This window comes from Heterocephalus glaber, unplaced genomic scaffold, assembly GCF_053883595.1.
Source record: "Heterocephalus glaber isolate CG9 unplaced genomic scaffold, H.glaber_assembly_v1.0 deba00001547, whole genome shotgun sequence".
Lineage (NCBI taxonomy): Eukaryota > Metazoa > Chordata > Mammalia > Rodentia > Bathyergidae > Heterocephalus > Heterocephalus glaber.
Genome location: NW_028258340.1, coordinates 1,108,463 through 1,119,385, shown reverse-complemented (window position 1 = coordinate 1,119,385; position 10,923 = coordinate 1,108,463).

Genomic DNA, 10,923 nt, shown 5'->3' with positions numbered 1-10,923 from the left:
TATTTCTTTCAAGAGCATTTCATCGATTTGAGTACACAGATCTTGTATGTATATTGTTAGATTTATATCCAAGAATTTTGCTTTTAGAGCTATTATAAATAAATAGCTTTTAAACTTTTTTCCAATTGATAATTGCTTATCTATAGAAGTATGATTGGCATTTGTATCTATTTGTTAAACTCGTTTATTCTAATAGTATTTCTGCAGTTCTTTGAAATTCTTTTGATATATAATTGTATCACCTGTGAGTAAACAGTTTTGTTTGTTTCTTTCCAATCTGTATGTTTTTATTTCTTCTTGCATTAATGTACTGGCTAAGACTGCTAGTACTATATTGACTTGGTAGAGTATGAGTGGATATCTTTATATTGTTCCCAAACTGAAGAGAAAAGCATGCAATCTTCATCATTAAATATTAGCTATATGTGTTTTTGTGGATGCCCTTTCTCAGGTTGAGGGACTTCAATTATTGTCTAGTTTGCTGAGAGGTTTTCTTACTACTTTTTTGTGGTGCTGGGGAGAGACACTCCGATCCTCATGCGTGCTAGGCGAGTGTGCTCTACCATTGAGCTATATCTCCAGCCCTCCATCCTCTTACTTTTAAACTACTTGTATCGTTATATTTGCAGTGAGTGAGTGTATGTGTGTGATTGGAGTGACTGGAATTGAACCCAGGGCCTTCACACTGAGCTAAATCCCTAACCCTTTTTTAAATTTTTTATTTTAAGACAAGGTCTCATTAAATTGCCCAGACTGGGCTCAAAATTGAAATTCTCTTGCCTCAGCTTTTCTAAGTGCTGGGATTAATGGTGTTCCCTACCACTCCTGGCTGCTCAGTTTCTTGAATCTGCAGATCTTTATCTAACTTAGGAAGTTTTGGGCCCTTATTTCTTCAAATTTTATTTTCTGTCCCACACTTCTTTCTTTTTGAGACTCCAATAATTTGAATATTAGATGTTGTATTTATTGTACCACAGGTTCCTGAGGTTGTTCATTTTTTTCTACCTTGTTTCTGTTTTTCTGATTGGATAATTTTTATTGGTCTATCTCCAAATTCACTGGATTTTTTCTGTCATCTCTACTCTGCCATTGATCCTATCTAGTTATCTTTCTAATTTTGTCTTTTGGTTCTAAAATTTCCATTTGGTTGGTTTTTATGTCTTCTCTTTGCTATGGTAATATTTTTCACTTTAATATTTGTTCTGAGAATCTTCGTGATTATTCAATCTTTTTTTTTTTTTTTTTGGTACCGGGGATCAAACTCGGGACCTTATGCTTACAAGGCAGGCGACGGCACCACTGAGCTAAATCCCCAGCCTGTTCAATCATTTTTATAATAGCTGCTTTAAAGTGCTTGTCACATAATTCTGACATCTGTATGATCTCATTGTGGGCATCTGTTGGTTGTCTTTTCCTATTTGAATTAAACATTTCATTGTTCTTTTTATACTAATTTTGGATTGTATCTTGAACATAGTATTTTGGATATTATGTTAGGAGACTCTGGGTTTTGTTTAAATCCTGTTGAAGAATGTGGTATATTTGTTTCTGCAGGCAATCTATATGGTTAGGTTCAGGCCACGAGCTCCATTCTGTCTTCTGTGGATGTGGTTTCAACGTCAATTCAGTTTTCACAGGCTTTGCAGTGTTATTCAGGTCTGTTTCATGTATGCTGCCCAGAGGTTAGTTGGGACTTGGATAGAGGTCTGGCATTAGCTCTGTTCTCAGTCTGGGGATATTAATCAGGATTCAATCCATGTATGATGAGGTCAGGAGCCAGGAAAAATTATGGAGTTATAAACAACTTCATAAAGTTGCTTATTAATGCCTGAGCTCAAACCCAACCTTTTCACTGGGAATCTCCAGGGAGCATGGTGGGTTGGAAGTCCCAGGGGGGCCTGGTCCTCATTCCCAACACTCACTGCAGTCTACAAGTTGTCTGGTCTCTACTTAGTTCCTTCCTATCCCTGTTTCTCTATCAAGGAGGACAAAGAGCAACAGGGCTGGCACAGAGGGTCTCCTAGGGCTCCAGAGAAGGCGTAGAGTCCTTTGTTGTGGACCCTTAGGAGACCAGTCATGATCTGAAGCCTAAAATATGGCCCCCAATACATCTGGCTGGCCTCCTAACCTAGTCACTTCCTGCCCATTCTCAGTGCAGGCAGGTCAGAGAGTGGGTTGAAGAGCTCCAGGACTAAGAGGGAGGTTTCTGAAAAGCAGATCTGACTAGATGTCCAGGAAAAGCCTCCAGTATAGCTCTACTGCCCTCTCTAGGACCCCTGGATCTGAGAACTCAATCTATAAGCTCTGGCCCCTTTCTCTAGCAGTAGAAGCCTCCCCTGTGACAAACGTGAAACCCCTTACACTCATGAGTCTTTTCTGGTCAGTTACCTAAATGACTACCTAGTCAATCAGACTTTTTTTTTTGAGACAGGGTCTTGCTATGCAGTTCAGGTTGGCCTCAAACTAGCAGCAATCCTTCTGCCTCAGCCTCTGGAGTGCTGGGATTACAGGTGTGCACCACCATGCCCAGCTTCAATCAGACTTCTTAAAAGGTCATCTAGTTGACAATGAATTAAGACATCTGGTCAACCTACAAACTCAGACCTAAGGTCAGCTCCCAAATCAGAACATCTTGTCAAACTCACAAAGCAGGCCATCTGGTCTGCCTGACTTGCCAAAAGGCAATCTGTCAGGGTCTTGGAGAGTCCCTGCACAATCTTGGTAGGCATGCCAAGAAAGCAAGGCCCAGCCAGCTCCCATGAGAGATTAGATGACATCTTCTGGATGAAAAGCAGGTATGTAATGTGCATTAGAAAAACAATGAGGCCGGGGATTTAGCTCAGTGGTTCTGTCGCCTGCCTCTCAAGCGCAAGGTCCCGAGTTCGATCCCAGGTACCAAAAAAAAAAAAAAAAAGAAAGAAAGAAAGAAAAAAGAAAAACAATGAATTCCACTCACTTGGTGTTCCTCTCACTATGTGTGCAGACATGCATCTAGGCCCTCATGCATCACCCTCTTGAGATCTGGGAGCATGTAAAACTAGCACAAACATCATGCTGATGCTCTGGTTATTATTTTCCCTATGAATAGTGAAGTCCTTTATCTCTGACCAAGTAGTCTCATATCTTCCACATGCATTCATGAAACAGGAAAGTTCTTTAGCTTACAAGTAGGGTAAAATCTCAGACTCTATAGTCTGGACATTGACCCTCATGCATCAGACATTGAGTCCAAGGTCCTCAGGCCAGGCACTAATACCAGACTCTTGTTACTAGACTGCTAAGTCCTGCCTTTCCTCTGCCCAATATCAACTTCCAACTTGCTTCCCCAGTTCCACCAACAGAAGCTAACTCTACACTATTAGGTCCAGAACGTAAGAGCCACATTTTTGCTTCAAAGACTAAGTTCTAGTCTCTTCTTCCAGAGCCTGGGTCCTCACTGCTCCTTCCAGGAAGTGAGTTGGGATCTCTGCCTCCAGAAGATAAATTCCAAATTTTTGCCACAGGTACTAGATTCCCCAATTCCTCCTATAGGGGTCTAATGTCCATACCCCCTCCAGATGCTAATTTCTGATTTCAGCCCCAAAGTCTAGCCTCTACTTCTTAGTCATGAGACAAATCTCAAGCTGGGGATTTAGCTCAGTGGTGCTGCACCTGCCTTGCAAGAGCAAGGTCCGGAGTTTGATCCCTGGTACCGAAAAAAAAGAAAAGAAAAGAAAGAAAGACAAAGTCTCATTTTTTGGCAGAAACTAAGTCTCAATTTTCACAAGCAATCACTAAAGCTGTCTAACCACCTAAATTGCTCTGGTAGGACTTGAATTTGAGATCCTCCTGCCTCAGCCTCCCTCAGTACTGGAATTACAGGTATGTTCCAGGCTCTAAACCCCCATTCTTAACCTAGGACAATGAGGGAGGGTTAAGACCAACACCAGAAGGTCTAGGGACCTGTGTAGAGGTTGCAGCAGCTATTTGTGAGAGTTGCAGCTGTTTGTTAGGGTTGCCTCTATGAAGTATATGAGGGCCAATGCAAGGAGTTCAGAAAACTTTTAAAAGAAGTTTTCTGTGGAACTGGGATGATCTGAGTCCCTAGGACATGCTTCTTCAATCCCAACTGTAGCCAGCTAGCTAGCCAATGTCCCGTAGGGAAATTTCCAGACTTGTTTCTAACCCATACCTAATCCTGACCATGACCCAGAAATCAAACAATTGAATACTGACCTCAGTTTAAACTGGACCTTAACACTGACCCTGACCATGAACCCGACCATCACACTAATCATACCCCTAAACCTGATTCTAAATCTGACTATAAATCTTAATCCTAGCCAGGCGTAGTGGCACACATCTATAATCCCAGCACTCAGGAGGCTGAGGCAGGAGATCTCCATGAATTTGAGGGCAGCCTGGGCTACAAAGTGCATTTGATGCCAGCCTGAACTAGATAGTGAGACCCTGTCTCAAAAAAACAAAAATAAATAAAATTATAAAAATAAATAAACATTACCTAATCATGATCCTGACTCTAAGCTAACCCTAAATTTGATCTTTACCCTAACAATGAATCTGACCCTCACCTAAACCTAACCAGAATGCTGTCATTGACCCAAAACCTGACCTAACTCTACATCTACCTCTAATATTGACCCTGGCACTGACACTAAACATAACCCTAATCTTGACTCTGACAATAAGCTTGAGTCATTCTTTTTTTTTTTTTTTGAGAGAGGGTCTCTCTATGTAGCCCAACCTGGCCTTAAATTTACAGCATCCTCTTCCTTAGCCTCCCAAGTGCTTCGATTACAAGCATGCGCCACCATGCCCGGCTTAAGCTTGACCCATTCTGACACAGCCTAAAAATTGACACTCACTCTAACTCTGACCATAAACTAACCCTAATCATAACATTTTTAACTTTTTTTTTCTATACTGAGGATTGAACCCAGGGCCCCTACCACTGAGCTACATCCCCAGCCATTTTTATTTTTTATTTTGAGACAGAGTCTTTCTAAATTGCCCAGGCTGGGCTCAAACTTGAGATCCCCCTGTCTCAGCTTCCAGAGTACCTGGAATTATAGATGTGTTCCACCATGCCTACTAATAATGAAATTAACTTTTTGCCTCATCCCAATCTTTACCTGGATCCTAAATCTAATCACAACCCTAACACTAACATTATCCCTTAACCTGGCCTTAATGCTGACTTTGAGGGAAAAATGTTTGGTCAAACATTATTCTAGATGTTTCTGTGAGTTTTTTTTTTCAATGCTGGGGGTCAAACCTAGGGCCTGGTGCATGCTAGACAAGTGCTCTACAGCTGAGCTACATCCCCAGTCCTGAAGGTATCTTTTAGATGAGACTAACATTCAAATCAGTGGGCTTTGAGTAAAGCAGATTACCCTCTTTAATGTAGTGGGCTTTGTTCAACCATTTGAGAGACTTAAAAGAGAGACTTGTTATATAGTCCAGGCTATCCTCAAACTTGTTATATAGCCAAGGCTGGGCTTAGATCTCAATCTTCCTGCTTCAGCCTCCTGAGTTCTGGAATTACAGGCATGTACCACCACATCTGACAGTGAAAGAATTATGCCAGCAGGCTGCCCCCAGACTCCCAACTGCAGCATCGATTTCCTTGGGGTCTTTGGGTTTCTGGCCCACTCTGCAGATGTTAGACTTTGCCAGCCTCCATAATCAGGTGAGCCAATTCCTTAAAATTTCTCCCTACAGATACAGATGTGTCTTAGTTAATTTCTGCATTGCTGAGACACCCGAGGTTAAAGGAGGAAAGATTTATTTTGGCTCACAGTTTGTAGAGGTTTCAGTCCATAGTTAGCTGACTCCAAGGCAGGGCAGCATGGCAGAGGAGAAACAGTTTATGGTGTGGCAGGGCAGGAAGAAAGCTGCAAGTAGCAAGCAATGGCAGCAGCAGAAGTAATAGCAACAGCAAGCTTTCTTTCTGTCCCTTATATTCCATCCACTCAGGATGGACCACCCTTAATCCCAGCATCACACACTCTAGATCCAGCCACCTTGGAAAAGCCCCACCTATGACCACATGAGGTTTTGGGGGGACACTTAGATACAAGCCATAACAAGATACATATAGATACAGATAGTTAAATAGATAGATAGATGATAGATGACAGATAGATCCTAGTATATCACATTGTTTCTGTTTCTCTAGAGAATCCTGATTATATAGAGAGTGCTAGAGATCTTGAGGGGTTTTTGTTGTTGTTGTTTTGTTTTGTTTGTGGTACTGTGAATTGAACCCAGGACATTCACCCTGAGCTACATCCCTATCCCTTTTTTATTTTGTTTATTTATTTTTTTGAGACAGGGTCTCACTTTGTAGTTCAGGCTGGCCTTGAAGTGACTGTGTAGCCCAGGCTGGCCTTAAACTCACAGTGATCCTCCTGCCTTAGCCTCCCAAGTGCTAGGATCACAGGCAAACAACAGCATGCCTGGCCAAAAATCTTGAATTTAATATCTTACTTCATGGTGAAAACTTAAAGCTTTCCTCATAAGATCAGGAATAAGGAATATTCACTCTCACCACCTCTCTTCAATATTGTACTGCAAGTTCTACCTGACTTTCTCAGTGAGTTCTAATACTGAAAGAGGAAGAAATACCAGGCCCACAAAAACTTTTCCAGAAAAGATATCACAGATCTGAGATGCACAAATAGTAAAAGGAAGAGCTTACTATGTCTGAAATAGTTTTATATGAAGGGATACACACATTCTTTCTGGACAAACTCATCTTCTCCCACGGTCTCAACTACCATCCACTTCTGAATGTGCATCTAGGGCCTTCTGTGGCAGTCCAGCCTTACAGATCTAGATGCCTTTTGAGGGGCAGGGATTTAGCAAGGTCTTGAGTTCGATCTCTGGTACGCCCCCCAAAAAATAAATAAATGCCTGTTGACCATGACCAATAGATTATGAAATACACACAAAATCTATTTTCCTGTTCATGAGAGCACCCTGAGAGCGAAGACTTTTCCTGTCTTATTCACACCTGTATATTCTGTGCTTGAGGTACACAGCAGGTGCCTAAATAGTTTATTTCTTATTCAAGAAATATCTTCTCACAGCTGAATGTGGTGACACATGCCTGTAATCCCAGCTACTCAGGAAGCTGAGGCAGGAGATCATGAGTCCGAGGCCAGAATGGACAACTTCACAAGATTCTGTTTTTAAAAATAAACTAAAAAGATCTGGGAAAGTAGCTGAGTGGTAGAATGCTTGCCTAGCATGTGGGAGGTCCTGGGTTCCATCCTCAGTACTGCAAACCAAAAAAAAAAAAAAAGAAGGAAGAGAGAGAAAGTATCTTTTCACAAAGAAAACAAAGCAGTAAGCCCAAATGGCTTTACACTTGAGTCCTACAAAACATTCAAGGCACAGATAATTTAGCATTGTATCAATTCTTACTGACAATTAAGAAAAAAAGGCTAGGCTAGTTAAATCCTCAATTTATTTTATGGGGAAAGTGTATTTGTTTCCTAGGGCTGCCATAACAGAGTACCACAATCCTGGTGGCTTAAAACAACAGAAATTTAAAGGGGAAAAACAACAACAGAAGTTTGTTCTCTGAAGTTCTGGAAGCTAGATGACAGAAATCAAACTGTCCAACAGGTTGCACTCCCTCTGAAACCTGTACTAGACCCCTCTTTGCCTCTTCCTAGCTTCTGCTGCTTTACTGGCAGTCTTCAGTGTAACTTGGCTTGCTGTTGCATAACTCTAACTGCATTTGTGAGGATTCAACGGTATCAGACACCCACCCATGGTAAGGGCCAGAGACACCTCTCCAACACTTTCTTGACCACTGGCCCAGTGTTGGTGGCCTTTGGAACAAAAGGCACACCTCTGTCAGACAGCAAGTGGTCTGTGTGAGCAACGCGGAGCCCTTTACTTTGTGCCTAGTCTAGGATGGTAAGCGCGCAGGGGACAATGGGAGTGATCTGGCAGTGCAGGCTCCATCAGCTACTTCTAGTCAGTCTCAAAACAACATGGGTAGCCAGATGTGGTAGCACAGGCCTCTCTAATCAGCACTCTGGGAGGCTGAGGTAGGAGGATCACAAGTTTAGGTGCACCTGGGCAGTTTAGTGACTTAAGAGAAACCTTGTCTCAAAATAAAAAATAAAAATGGCTGGTGGTGTAGCTCAGTGTGAAGGCCCTGGGTTCAATTCCCAGGAAGGAGGAGGAGGAAGAGGGGGGTGGGGGGGGGTGGAGAAGGACCAGTTGAGGACAAGATCCCACTTTTTCTTCAATCAGTTGTCCTGCTCCCTGCTCAAGTGGACATGCTTATGGGGTGATACATGGGTCAATCAAAGCGATAACCTACCCTCTATGGACCAAAGACACGGGCAGGCCCTTTTGGCTCAGACTTTCTTACTGGTTGAAGAAGCCATCAATCAAATTTCAATCCCCGCCCCTTCGCACCCAGGAAGTTCGGGTCCAAATCCGACTTGTCAATCAGCCCTCATCTTGCAGCTCACCCCACCTCAGAGCCTCAGGACAGACTCGGGGCTCATCATCTGTCTGCCTAGCACTCTTAGCTTCGAGTCCACCTTTTAAAGCTGTCAAAGCTGCTCTGAAAAGCCGCTGATGAACCCAAGAACTGTCACCGGCCCAAAGATGTGTTTCAACTGGCTGTGGCTTCCCATTCATTTGTTGGCACAGAGACAAGCAGGCCAGGAAAGAAGATCTGAGCCCATCCCAGCCTCTTGTTCCATGCCCGATGTCACCCGGGAAGGGAAGCAGCCGCACAGTGTTGGTTTTCATGGCTGTAATTGTACAGTAGGCAACACATGCCCTTTCAGTCTCTGCGCAGCCACAGTGCCGAAATACAAAAATCCTGGGGCAGGGCCGAAATAGTTAAGATTGACTGGAAGTACTGCTGTTTTGATTGTCTCCTATAGCACTCAGGTGGCTTTCATCCAGACCACCAGGGTTGAGTCCTGGTACAGGAAATGGAGCGTGTGCATGTGTGTGTGTGTTTGCATAAAATTTGATGAATCAGCCAGGCATTGTGGCACACACCTGTAATCCCAGCACTTGGGAGGCTGAGGCAGGAGGACTTCTGCAAGTTAAAGGCCAGCCTATATAGTGAGTCCAAGACCAGCCTAGACTGCATAGTGAGACCCTGTCTCAAAAAAACAAAAACAAAAACAAAAAAAAAAACTTTTACAGGGTCAGATCCCAAACTGACCTCTCTGAGCTCATTGTTTCAAAACAGCAGTTTTCCAAAGAGGCCAATTTTGTAGGGCAAGTCAAATTTCTGGCAAAAGGCAGAAAGCACATTCCAAGTGAGGACACTGTGACTTCAGAGTCTTAGCAAAGCAGAGGCTGGAAGGGAAATGCATGAAGAGTGTGTTTAACATTAATATATATATATATATATATATATATATATATATATATATTTTAGCACTGGGGATTGAATTTGGGGCCTTGTGCTTGCAAGGCAGGCAGCAGAACCACTGAGCTAAGTCCCCGGCCACTGAAATATTTTTTTTTTGGTACCAGAGATGGAACTTGGGTCCTTGTGCTTGAGGCAGGTGGCAGAACCACTGAGCTAAATCCCCAGCGCCCCCCTGAAATATTTTAATATGAGATTTTTTTTCAAATCCTAGTTTGGAAAAGTGCAATTTTGTTACACTTTTATTTTTTTAAATTTTGACCTTTTACTTTTATTTATTTTGATTTTCACTTAGTTTTTACCTTTTCTAACTTTAATTTTGCTATTTTACTATTTTATTTTCATGCTTTATTCTAGTTTATATTTTTAAATTTTTTTAAATTGTATTTCTGCTGGCTTTTTAGATTAAAATGTCAAGAAAATGTATTTAATCATCAAATGTTGATATATTTATACTTTGGACCTATTTATAGAATGTTAGCCAGGCATGATGGCCCATGCCTCTAATCCCAGCACTGAGGAGGCTGAGGCAGGAGGATCCCTGTGAGTTCAAGGCCAGCCTGAACTGCATAACGAGACCCTGTTTCAAGAAAAAAAGTTATGATTTTATTCATCTTAAAAACCACACTATGAAGGTCTGGTAGTGATATCTTATATTAGTAATTATTAATTTTTAATAATAATGAAATTAAGATAGAAATTGTAATAACAAATGCAATTAAGTACTGTATTATTTTGTTAATATTCACCAGTAATATTCATTATGTATTGCATAGAAATGTGATTGTCAGGGCTGGGGATTTAGCTCAGTGGTTCTGTTGCCTGCCTTGCAAGCGCAAGGACCCGAGTTCGATCTCTGGTACCAAAAAAAAAAAAAAAAGAAATTTGATTGTCTCTCTTTTTTTTTTTTTTCTCTTAGCTGTTTTGAGAGAAAATTGTAAGCAATTTTGCAAAGAGACTTTAACATCTAATTTTTGTGGTACTGGGGATTGAACTTGGGGCCTTACACATGTGCTCTATCACTCAGCTACACCCCCAGCTCTTGACTCACATATATTAACTGCCTAGACATACTACAAAAATTCTAAATGACTTTCATATATTATCTCATCTAATCCTCGTGAGGAGGCACCTTTATTATCCCCATATTACAGGTGTGGAAACTGTGTGTTGCTTTTTTTTGTTTTTGTTTTTGTTTTTTTGAGACAGGGTCTGGCTATGTAGTTCAGACTGGCCTCAAACTTACTATGTAGCCAAGACTGGCTTTGAACTCACAGAGATCCTCCTGCCTCAGCCTCCTGAGGGCTGGGATTACAGGTGTGCACCACCACACCCGGCACCTTGTGTTGCTTTTGGTTTTGTTTTGTTTTTCAGTACTGGGGATGGAACCCAAGAGCTAGTGAATGCTAGCCAGACAAGTGCTTTACCACTGAGCCATATCCCCAGCCTGCTCTCCTCCCCTTGTTTTTCTTCGACTACGTGGACTAAACCCAGGACCTTCACCA